The sequence below is a fragment of the Cynocephalus volans genome, chromosome 14, assembly GCF_027409185.1.
Source record: "Cynocephalus volans isolate mCynVol1 chromosome 14, mCynVol1.pri, whole genome shotgun sequence".
Classification (NCBI taxonomy): Eukaryota; Metazoa; Chordata; class Mammalia; order Dermoptera; family Cynocephalidae; genus Cynocephalus; species Cynocephalus volans.
The window spans coordinates 10,014,245-10,026,722 of NC_084473.1; the positions used below are offsets into that span (position 1 = coordinate 10,014,245).

Sequence of the window (12,478 nt, forward strand, 5' to 3'; positions counted from 1 at the left end):
ACTAAGAGGTGGCCATGAAGCAGAGATGGAAGCCAGAACCAAAAGGCAGGGGATAGAAGAGCAAACTGGAGGGCAGACCAGACTGGTAGTGAAGACTGGTGAACTGTTTCATGTTTCCACCGTACGGCTAGGCCTTTCTGAAGTGTGGTTCTTTACGAAAAAGCAAGTTAGTCTGTTTCTCACCTTGGGCAGGGTTGAGATCATTGATGTAAAAGACTTGGGATAAAGAGGACACCTCCTGTTCTTCCAGCCAGTGCTCCAGACCTCAGCTAATTTATTAGAGATGTGGTAGAATAGCTGAACTTGGGTAAAATCAGGGAAGAAAATAATGAAGGATAAGGTACCCTCACCATCTCAGGAGCCTTATTTGCATCTGGGAAAAGAATAATACAAATTCTTAGTTTCAGAACTAGCCCAGACTCAAGGTTGGTTGGTTGGTTTTTCATCTTTTTTAATGGCATCCTATGCTCACTAAGCAAAGTCTAGACTTCTCGTCATGCCTTGGACAATACTAAAGGTAACCTGAAACTGTGACATAGTAGGAAGGGTTTTAAAAAAAAATAATTGAGTAGAAAATTTGTATAATTCATTAATTAGTAATTTTATATTTATTTTTTTATTTTTATTTTTTTAAATTTTATTTTGTCGATATACATTGTGGCTGATTACTGCTCCCCATCACCAAAACCTCCCTCCCTTCTCCCTCCCCCCCTCCCCCCCAACAATGTCCTTTCTGTTTGCTTGTCGTATCAACTTCAAGTAATTGTGGTTGTTATATCTTCTCCCCCCCCCCGGTTTTGTGTGTGTGTGTGTGTGTGTGTGTGTGTGTGTGTGTGTGTGAATTTATATATTAATTTTTAGCTCCCACTAATAAGTGAGAACATGTGGTATTTCTCTTTCTGTGCCTGACTTGTTTCACTTAGTAATTTTATATTTAGCAGCTGAAAAACTGTTAATCTAGTCATGTGAACCTCCTTTATATGTTCTGCTAAAAGAAAAAGACATTTGGTTCCCGAATCCTGGGTGTGTGTCTTTGTCTTTCAATTTGTTCAGTTTTCCTAGAGGAACAAATGGAACTAAGTTATCATTTTTGCATTAATTAGCAATTTGGTCTTGGCTAATAAGAAATTGTCTCTCTTTCTTCCTTCTCTCTCCTTCTCCTCCCCTCACCCTCTCCCCCTCCTTTCTATCTCCTTCTCTCCCTTAATGTCCAGCATAATCTGTATCTTACATCCTAACTGACTGGGTTTTAACCTGATTCCTCAGAACCATTCACCACTCAAGTTATGGTGATAATTTTTGCTTGGTTAAGGTATTTGTACATTTTGCTTAGTGCCTGAAATAATTATTTTGCTGTCTTTAACTCCCTAACCAAATTGTAAGCTTCTCAGGAATAGATACCAGAATCTTTTATATATAAACATGGAATTTAAAGCTAGAGGGGAATTTAGTCCACTTATTTTTAGTCCACTTATTTTTCCAATATGGAAATAGGCCTAAAAAGAAATATGATTTGAGAATAAATAAACCTGTCCTTCATTAGGATTTTCATGAGAATTATTTGAGATAATATATTCAAAATACAGGCATATAGTACGTATTCAAATGGTAATAGGCTCCCTTCCAGGCCCTAGGATGGAAAAACTTTTCCCCTAAGGTGGGGTTTAAGAGAGTAATCAAGCTGCTTGAAGAAAAAAAAGTATCATTTCTGGAAAATAAAGTTTTTATTTAAAAATTCTATTAACCTTTGAATGTGTCGATTTTTAGGTTTTCTCAAAGTAGGTTTCAGGAAGTCCGTGTATATGAGAAGGGATAATGTATCTTGCTTCTCATTGTGGTATTTTATAATTTTGGTTACTATATATTCAGGTTCTTGCAAAGGATGTTGATTGCTTCCTAAGCTGAGTTTACATGCTTGGTGATAAAGTTTGTATATGTTGTCCCCACAAAGCCCATGTTGAAATCTGATCCCCAGTGTGGCAGTAATGGGAGGTGTTTGGGTCATGGGAGTGGATCCCTCATGAACAGATTAATGCCTGGGTCAAGGGTTGTTAGTAAGTGAATTCTTGCTCTTATCAGTTCCCGTGAGAGCTGGTTGTTTAAAGGACCCTGGCACCTCCTCTCTCTTTCTCACTCTCTCCATTGCTTTTGCTTTCTCTAGCTCTTGCTCACTCTCTCGCTCTCTCTCTTCTCACTCTCCTCACTCTCTCACTGTTGCTCTCTCTGTCTTGCTCTCTTGCTCTAACTCACTCACTCTTTGTTACTCACTCTCCCTCTTGCTCTCTCTCTCTAGCTCTCTCTCGCTCTCTTGCTTTCTCACTTCTCACTCTTTCTCATCCTCATGCTCTCACTCTTTCCCTCTCGCACTGTGATTTCCCTGCACCCACTGGCTGCCATGATTAGAAGCAGCCTGAGGCCCATGCCAGCTGCAGCTGTCACAGAATCATGAGCCAAATAAATCTCTTTTCTTTATGAATTAACTAGTCTCAGGTATTCTGATATAGTAACACAAAAATGGACTAATACAGAAAATTGGTACCAGGAGTGGGGTGTTGCTATACAGATACCTGAAAATGTGGAAGCAGCTTTGGAATTGAGTGGAAGGTTAGAGAAGTTTGGAAGATTCAGAAGAAAAAAGACAAGGGAAGGTTTAGAACATCTTACAGTTAAATGATTGTGACCAAAATTCTGATAGAAATGTGGACAGTAAAGGCCATGCTGATGAGGTCTCCGATAGAAATGAGGAACTTATTGGGAATTGGACAAAAATCACCCTTGCTACACCATAGCAAGGAACTTGGCTGCATTGTGTCTATGCCCTAGAACTTTGTGGAAGTTAGGACTTAAGGGTTTTGAACCAGAATATTTGGCAGAAGAAATTTCTAAACAGCAAAGCATTCAGATAGTTGCATGGCTACTTGTAACAGTCTGTGCTCAGCTGTGGCAGTAAAGGCATGACATAAAGCCAGAATTTATAATTAAAAGGGAAGCAGAGTATAAAGATTTGGAAAATTTGAAGGCTGGCCATGTCATAGAGAAGCAGAGAGCATTTTCAGGAGAAGAATCCAAGGGCCCTGGGGAAGGACTAGTTGCTAAAGACATTACCATGGCTATGAGTTAGCTGGTGCTAATAGCCAAGACAATGGGAGAAAGTCGCTGAAGGCATTTCACAAGTCTCCAGTGGCACTCCTTCCATCACAGGCCCTGAGGCCTGGGAGGACTGAATTGTTCTGGGGGACAGACCCAAAGCCCCACTGCCCTGCACAGCCTCAGGACTCTGTTCCCTGCATCTCAGCCTCTCTGGCTGAAGCAGCCTTGCCGCAAGCAGCCCCGACTGTGGTTTGTGCCTCAGCCCTGGAGAACACAAGCTGGAAGCCTTGGCAGTGTCCACATACTGTTAAATCTGCAGGCCAGCAGAATGTAAGAGTGGTAGAGGTGTGGCAGCCTCCACTCAGATTTCAAAGGATGTGTGGAAAGGCCTGGGGTCTCAGCAGAGACCTCCCACAGGGGTGGAGCCACTGCGGAGGGCATCTACTAAAGTAATGCTGAGCAGAAATGTGCAGTCAGAGCCCCAACAGAGATCCCACACCAGGGCAATGTCTAGTAGAGCCAAGAGAGCAGGGCCACCACCAGGAGCCCAGAACTGGAGGGGCTTAGGTAATGTGCAGCACCCACCTGAGAAAGCTACAGGCAGCAGTGAATCCCAGTGGGCTACTCCCAGCAGACCCATGAGAACAGGCTGCCTGATGCTTTGGGGGCTCAAATCCCCCACTGTGCCCAGGATGCAGGACTTGGAGTCAAAACAGATTATCATGCAGTTTTAAGATTTAATGTCTGTGTTGCTGGGTTTTGGACTTGTTTAGAGCCTGTTTCTCCTTTCTTCTGATCTATTCCTCCCTTTTGGAATGGGAATGTACACCCAATGTCTGTTCCACCATTTCATCTTGGAAGTGGATAAGTTTGTTTCTAATTATTACAGGTTCACAACTGGAAGGAGTTTTGCCTTCAGTCTCAGATGAGACTTCGGACTTTCGACTTTTTTGGTGCTGGAGCAAGCTAAGACTTTTGGGACTATTGGGATGGAACAATTATATTTTGTATGTGAGAGGAACATGAGTTTTGGGGGACCATGGGCAGAATGTTATAGTTTGGATGTGTTGTCTCCCCAAAGCCCATGTTGAAATCTGATCCCCAGTGTGTCAATATTGGGAGGTGTTTGGATCATGGCGGCAGATCCTTCATGAATAGATTAATGCCTTCCCTGTGTGGGAGGAGGGTTGGTGAGTGAATCTTTGCCCTAATTAATTCCCACAAGAGCTGGTTGTTCAAAGGACCCTGGCACCTCCCCTCTCTCTTGCTTCCTCTTGCCATGTGATCTGGCACCCACTGGCTGCCCTGTTGTTTTCCACCATGAGTAGAAGCAGGGTGCGGCCTGCGCCAGATGCACCTATCCCAGAATTGTGAGCCAAGTAAACCTCTTTTCTTTATAAATTGACTAGTCTCAAGTAATCTGTTATAGCAAGACAAAAATGGACTAATACACTTGGGATTGATATCTAACCAGTAATTTCCTTTTTAGTTAAGAAATTTAGTTTTGCTCTATGTATACTCAATAGACACTCACATTTCACTCTGTAAAAGTAATTATTTTTAAAAGCTTAGTCTCTGTGTTCTTCCAAATAGTAATAGATTCCATTATTACCGAATGTTTAAATGACTACAGGAGTGACATATAATATACAGAATCAAGACTATTTCTGTAACAGCCATTGTGGCTCACATTTCCCTGAAGCCTAGCTTAAGTCTTTAGTTACAATTTGTACCACCCTTCAGTGGACAGTGTGGTAAAAAGTGTCTGCAGCTATTATAGTCACATTTATTTCTGGTGATGATTCAGTGTTTCAGCCTGAAATATTATGTTCTTAGTATTGCATCACATCTAGACTCCTCTGCCCCTCCTAAATTTTAACAATTTGAGACTTAAGTTTTGTAAATTAGGAGGTGAAATAAGCTGTCTTTACTTGCTCTTGTTTATTTTGCTCTGATACCTTTAAATAATGATTTTTACTCATCCTATTACTGAGAGAGTAGTGTTGAAATCACCACCTGATTGCAACTTTTTCTTTCACATTGTATCTGGTTTCGCTTCAAGTATTTTGGAGCTCTGTTACTGTGGCCACTCCAACTTTTATGGGAGAAGGGGTGCAGCTGTCCAGGTGGCTGGCATGGGGATCCAAACCCTTGACCTTGGTGTTATCAGCACCAGGCTCTAACCAACTGAGCTAACCAGTCAACCCTTTTTTAAAAAGTTAATGTTTGCATGGTATATTTTTTCTAGTGTTTTATTTTTAACCTGCCTTTATATTTAAGTAGGTTTCTGGCAGATACTATGTAGTTGAGTCTTGATTTTTCATTTAGTCTGATCATCTCTGACTTTTAATTAGCATGTTTGAGCCATTTACATTTGATGTAATTATTAATATTGCCAGTGCTGTGGTTTGAATGTTTGTGCCTTCCAAAGCTCATGCTGAAGTTTAATCCCCAATCTGGTATTTGAAAGGTGGGGACCTTTAAGAGGTAATTGGATTATGAGGGCTGTGCCCTCATGAATGGATTAATCCATTTATAGGTTAATGGATTAATGTGTTATCATGGGAGTGGCATTAGTGGCTTTATAAGAGAAAGGGACCTGAGTGAGGATGTGGGCACAGTCTTGCCCACTAGCCATGTGATGCTCTGAACCACTTTGGGATCCTACAGAGTCCCCACTGAGAAGAAGACCCTTACCACATGCACCCCCTCAGCCCTGGACTTCCTAGCCTCCAAAACTAAGAAATAAACTCTGTTTCTTTTTAAATTATCCAGTTTCTGGTATTCTATTATAAGTGACATAAAACTAACTAATACAGAAAATTGGTACCAAGTGGTACCTCAAGAAGTGAGGCGTTGTTGATAACAAATACCTGAAAATGTGAAAGCAGCTTTGGAACTGGGTAACAGGCAGAGGCTAGAAGAATTTGGAGGAGCAGGCTAGGAAAAGCCTAGATTCTGGTGAGGGCTTGGAAGACAAAGAGACCAGAGAAAGTTTAGACCTTCTTAGAGATTGGTTAAGTGTTGGTGACCAGAATGCTGATAGAAATATGGACAGTTAAGGCCATTCTGAGGAGGTTTCAGATGAAAATGAGGAGGAGCTTATTGGAAATTGGAATAAAAGTCACCCTTGTTATAAAATGGCAAAGAATTTGGCTGGATTATGTTCATGCCCAAGGGCTTTATGGAATGCAGACTTTAAGAGCAATGAATTAGAATACTTGGTGGAAGAAATAAATAAACTGCAGAGCATTCAGGCTGCTTTATGGCTACTTTGAACTGCTTACAGTGAAATTAGAGACCAAAGAGATAACTTAAAGGTAGAATTTATAATTAAAAGGGAAGCAGAGCATAGAAATTTAGAAAATTCGCAGCCTGCCCATGTAAGGAGTGAAAGACATGTTTGGGAGAATGCCAGGTTGCTGCTGACAGACAAGTTGCTAAAGAGATTAGCGCTGATAAGGGAAGCCAGGTGTTTGTGCATCGGGACAATGGGAAGAAAGACCCTGAAGGCATCTCAGAGATCTCCTAGGCTGCCCCTCCCATCATAGGCCTAGAGGCCTACGCCTAGGAAGGCAGAAGGGTTTCTGAACAAGGGCCCAAGGCACCCTCCACAGGCTTGCTGCCCAGGGCTGCCTCAGGACTCTGCTCCCTGAATTCCAGCACAGTGCTCTCACCTGTGGCTAAAATGACCCAGGTTCATCGAGACTTACCACTTTGGAGGATACAAGCAGTGTCCATGTGGTGTTAAGTCTGAAGGCTCACAGAATTGCAAGAACTGGAGGCATGATGCCTCCACCCAGAATTCAAAGGATGTGTGGAAAAGCCGGTGGGCCCAGGCAGAGACTTGTTGTAGGGGTGGAGCCACACAGAGAACCTCTGTTAGAGCAATGCTGAGTGGAAATGTGAGGCCAGAGTTACAGCAGAGAGCCCCCATGGGACCATGCCTCATAGAGCTGTGGGAGCTGGATCCCCACTGAGATCTCAGAGCTCTAGAACTACCAGTGTGCAATGCCAGCCTGGAGAGCTGGGTGGACTGGGCCCAGCAAAGCCATAGGAGTGGGGCTGCCCAAGCTTTGGGGCCTAACTCCCGTCTCAATGTGCAGAGAATGCCTGACCTGGAGTCAAGGGAAATTAATATCCAGCTTTAATATTAAATTCCGTCCTACGTAGTTTCAGACTTGTTTTTGGCCAGTTATTCCTTTTTTTTCTGTTGCTCTCTTTTGGAATGGGAATGTGTACCCTATGCTTGTTCCACCATTGTATTTTGGAAGTAGATAACTTGTTTGGATTTCATAGACTCATAGATGAGACTTTGGACTTTTGATTTGGTGCTGGAACAGGTTATAACTTTGGAGTTACAGGGATGGAACAAATGTATTTGTATGTGAGAAGGACATGTGCTTTGGGTGGCCAGGGGCAGAATGCTATGGTTTGAATATTTGTTGGGCTTAAATCTACCATCTTGCTATATTTGTCCCATGTATTCTTAGTTCCTCTTTTCCTGCCTTCTTATGGATTGAGAATTTTTTTATATCATTTTATTTTATTTCCACTATTGATTTATTAACTATACCTGTTTGTTTTCTTTCTTTTAGTGGTTGTTGTAGAGTTTACAGTGTTCATCTTTAATTTATCACAGTATATCTCAACTAATAATATACCCACTACACGTATGAGGTACTTCAAAAAGTTCATGGAAGCATTTGCATTATCTTTTAATTCCATTTTTCGATAAACTGTTTGAAATACCCTCGCAGAGCGGAATACCCTTACAGCAAGATTCTTCCACTTTCCTCTTCCCTTCCTTAGTGTTAATCATTTCATTTTACCTTGTTATGAATTCCATAATGCACTGGATTTTTGCTTTAAACAGACATTCATCTTTTCAAGAGGTAAAAAATGAGAAAAATCATTTTATATTTAACTATATATAGATGGTCCCTGACTTATGAAGGTTTGGCTTAACACTTTCAATTTTATGATGGTGTGAAAGCAGTACAGACTTAGTATGCTTCTGAACTTACAATGGGGTTATGTCCAGATAAACCCATTGTAGGTCAAGGAGCATCTGCATTTACCATTTCTGGCACTCTTTCCATTTAGATCCATATTTCCATCAGTCTAAAAAATGTCCTTCAGTATTTCTTATGGTACAGATCTGCTAGCAGTGAATTCTTTTGGCTTGTTTTGGTCCAAAAATGTTTTTATTTTGACTTAATTTTTGAAAGACTTTCACTAGATATAGAATTCTGGACTCATACTTTTCTTTCAGTACTTTAAACATGTCATTCCATTGTCTTCAGGACTGCCTGATTTCTTATGAGAAATCAATCTGCTGTCATTCTTGTTTGTGCTATTCTCTGTCTGATATGGCTTTTTTTCCCTCTAGTTGCTTTTTAAGATTTTCCATTTATCACTGGTTTTCATCAATTGGATTGTTATGTGCCTTTTCATTGTTTTCTTTATGTTTCTTCTGTTTGGGATTCATTGACTTTAGATCTGAGTATATAGTTATCATCAGATTTGGAAATTTTCCATCTATTATTTCTTCAAATATTTTTCTGTTTTCCCTTGATTTTTTCTGGGACATCGATTACATATTAGACCACTGGATATTGTCCTACAACCACAGCTCACTAAGGCTTCTGCTCTTTTTTTTGTTTGTTTTTTTAGTCAACTTGCTTGGTTTGTTTTGTTAATTTCTATTGTCATCTCTTCAAATTCACTGATCTTTACTTCTTAAGTATCTAATCTGTTGTTAAACCCACCCATGTATTTTTAATTTCGTATACTTCATTTTTTATTTCTAGAACTTCCATTTTAGTCAATTTCTTTCATTTCTTTTTTTCTTTTTTCTTTTTTCTTTTTTAAAAGATGACCGGTAAGGGGATCTTAACCCGTGGCTTGGTGTTGTCAGCACCGCACTCAGCCAGTGAGCCAACCAGCCATCCCTATATAGGATGTGAACCCGTGGCCTTGGTGTTATCAGCACCGCACTCTCCCGAGTGAGCCACGGGCCGGCCCTTATTTCTTTCATTTCTCATTATGTTTTCTTTTATATGCTTGAGCATATTGACGGTTTCATAATAGATATTTTAAGGCTCTTGTCTACCAATTCCATTGTCTCTTATTTCTGGGTCTGTTTCTATTGATTGGTTTTTCTTCTGGTTATGTGTCATGTTTTCTTGCTTCTTTGCATGCCTGGTAATTTTCGGTTTGGTGGAGACATTGTGACTTTTATGTTGTTGGGTGCTAGATTTTTGTTCTGGTGTATAATTAACTTGAAGACCAGTTTGATGCTTTAAAAGCTTGTTTTTAAGCTTTGTTGTAGCTGGTTCGGGGTCTTTATTCTGGGACTAATTTAGCCACACTACTAAGAAATATCCCTTCTAAAGGCTCTACCCAGTGTCCCTGATATTATGAAGTCTCAACACTCTGGCTTTTGTCTTCTGTGAGCTCTGGAAATTGTTTGGTCTACTGCTCTCCGACCATATTTTCCCCTGGGCCTCAGGTTTTTTCTCATACATGCACATATCTGTACTCAGCCAAAGCCTTGAGAGGACTGCTTTGCAGATCTCTGGAGCACTGTCTATGCAACTCCATTCTTTCTGATACTCTGGCTGCAAATGATAGCCACCACCTTTCAGGAACACCAGTCTTTGTCTCCTCAGCTCAGCGAGACCACCAGGGTCTGTTTTACTTCCTGCTCCCCACACTGCAGCTTACTGCTTCCAGGTGGTAAGCTGGGGCCATCTCTTTCTTTTCTCTTAAGGATTATAATTCTGTGCTGCCTGTCATTCAGTGCCTGAAACTGTTCTTTATTTTTTTTCTAGTTCTCCAGTTCTCTGTTGTTTATGGTGAGAGGTCAATTCCCATAGTAGTTAATCCTTCATGGGCAGAAACAGAAGTGTTCCAAGTACTAAATTTTTAGAGATTTAGAATAGAGTCAGTATTTTCAGATGCTTTTTTAGGTCAGTGTTACCTAAACAATTCTTTCTCAAATGCCTAAAAGCATCTCATTGCTTGTTCATTCTCAGATTTTTTTTTAAATTGTAGTCTTTATTTGTGAATATTGTTACTTAAATTTTTTACCCCAGATGGACCATGTTTTTGGAGGGCCAGTAGTTTTATATGCACAAAATACTTACCCTGGTAATAATTCCTTTTGTTGACTGTTTTCATTTTTAAAATTAATATTATTTTTATTATTATTATTATTTTTTGACCAGTAAGGGGATCATAGTAACCCTTGGCTTGGTGTTGCCCGCACCATGCTCAGCCAGTGAGCTCACCGGCCATCCCTATATAGGATCCGAACCCGCGGCCTCAGCGTTACCGGCACTGCACTCTCCCAAGTGAGCCACAGGGCCGGCCCAAAATTAATATTATTTTTAATTGACAAATCATGATTATATCCATTTATGGGATACAGTGTGATGTCTTGATATATGTATACCATGTGGAATGATTGAATCAAGCTAATTAGCATGTCCATCACCTTGCTTACCTATTATTTTTAAAGTGAGACATTTGAAATTTACTCTCAATTATTTTGAAATACACACTACATTATTATTGACTATAGTCACCCTGCTATGCAATAGATCTCAAAATTTTTTCCTTGTATCTTTCTGAAATTTTGTGCCCTTTGACCAACAATTTCCCATTCCCTTCCTCCCCCCTCTACCCAGCCTCTGGTAACCATCATTCTGCTCTCTACTTCTATGAGTCCAACTTTTTTAGATTCTACGTATAAGTGAGATCATATGGCATTTGTTTTTCTGCACCTGACTTATTTCACTTAGCATAATGTCCTTCAGGTTAATCCATCTTGTTGCAAATGACAGAATTTCCTTCTTTTTTAAGGCTGAGTTGTATTCCATTGTGTACTTATACCACATTTTCTTTTTTTTTAATCATATTTTTTCAAATTGTATTAATTCAAGCTTCTCCATAAATTTGATGTTTGTTCTTGCTTTAACTTTAGCAAATTCATGTTGCTTTGATAGGGGCTGTTTTCAAATTGATGTCTTATCTTTCTCAGTGCCTCAATCTAGATTCTGTTCAGACATGTTATAGCAAGTTAGTATGAGTTTATTTTGGCACAAAATTTTGTAATCCATGCATAGTTCTTTCATAACACCCATTTTCCATGAACTTTTTGAAGACCCCTCATAATGTCCTCCAGGTTCATTCACGTTGTTGCAAATGAGAGGATTTCCTTTTTTTTTTTTTAAAGGTTGAATAGTATTCCATTGTGTATATGTACCACATTTTTTTTAATTCATTCATCCATTGGTGGACACTTAGGTCAATTCCATATCTTGGATATTGCAAATAATGATGCAATATACATGGGAATGCATTCCATATATTGATTGAATTCAACATACTGATTTTAATTCCTTTGGATATGACCCCTAAATACTTTAGGATGTATTTCCTAAAAATAGGGATATTCTCTTACATAACTGAAATTTTGCTGTTAATTTTTTATTCTTTTCAGAGCTACATGATATAGATGTGCTACAATTATTCAATTAGTTCTCTAGTGACAGGATTTTGTGTTTGAGAAGAAAAGACTAAAGAAGGCAGCTAGGTAATGAAAAAAATAAAACAAGAAACAATCTAAATGTCTGTCAACAGGAAGATGGATAAAATATGATATATTCATATAATGGCATATTAAACAACTATAGAAATGAATGAATCACAGCTACAAGCAATATGAATGAATCTAAGAAACATTATGTTGAGTGTAAAATGCAAGACTCAAAAAACTACATACAGTATATCATTTTTTTAGAAAGCAAGAGCAAAATTTAGATATCTAGTACCTTTGGAGGGGGAGACAGAGGGATGGGATAGGGAAGGAGTACACTGGTACATGCAACACTATTTGTAATATTCCGGTTCTTGATTCGAATAGTGGATTCACAGATGTTCATTTTATTAGCGTGCTTCGTAGCTTGCAAATATGTTGCATATATCCTTTTCTATTTTCAAAAATTTAGAGGCAGCTAGAAGATATTGTCTAAGTAGAATTTCTAAAAGAGAGGAGCAAAAGACAGCATCTCATGCATTGGTTTGTTTGTATATGTCTTCCATCCCCAATTAAAAGGTGTAAACTCTTAGAGAGTAGACCATATTTAATGCTTCTATTTTATTATTCATAAGACTTTATATATACATGGTAAGGACTCAGTCTGTGTTTATTGATTAAATGATTTGAAACAGATATAAAACAGAACAGGCTTAAACACTTTATTTTCAGGAGATGTCGAACTGGTCTGTTGGGGAATTTTTTCACATATGAGGTTACTTCAAAAAGTTTGTGGAGGACCTTTTCTACCTGCTCCCCTCTACCCTCTACTTCGACTACTCC

The 12,478-nt window shown here is 39.4% G+C and overlaps 1 protein-coding gene across 3 annotated transcripts in view; it reads left to right on the forward strand.

The window, feature by feature from the left end:
- The window catches only part of TAF1B (TATA-box binding protein associated factor, RNA polymerase I subunit B), an 85,856-nt gene that overhangs the window by 35,894 nt on the left and 37,484 nt on the right, over positions 1–12,478 (forward strand). The window lies entirely within an intron of this gene.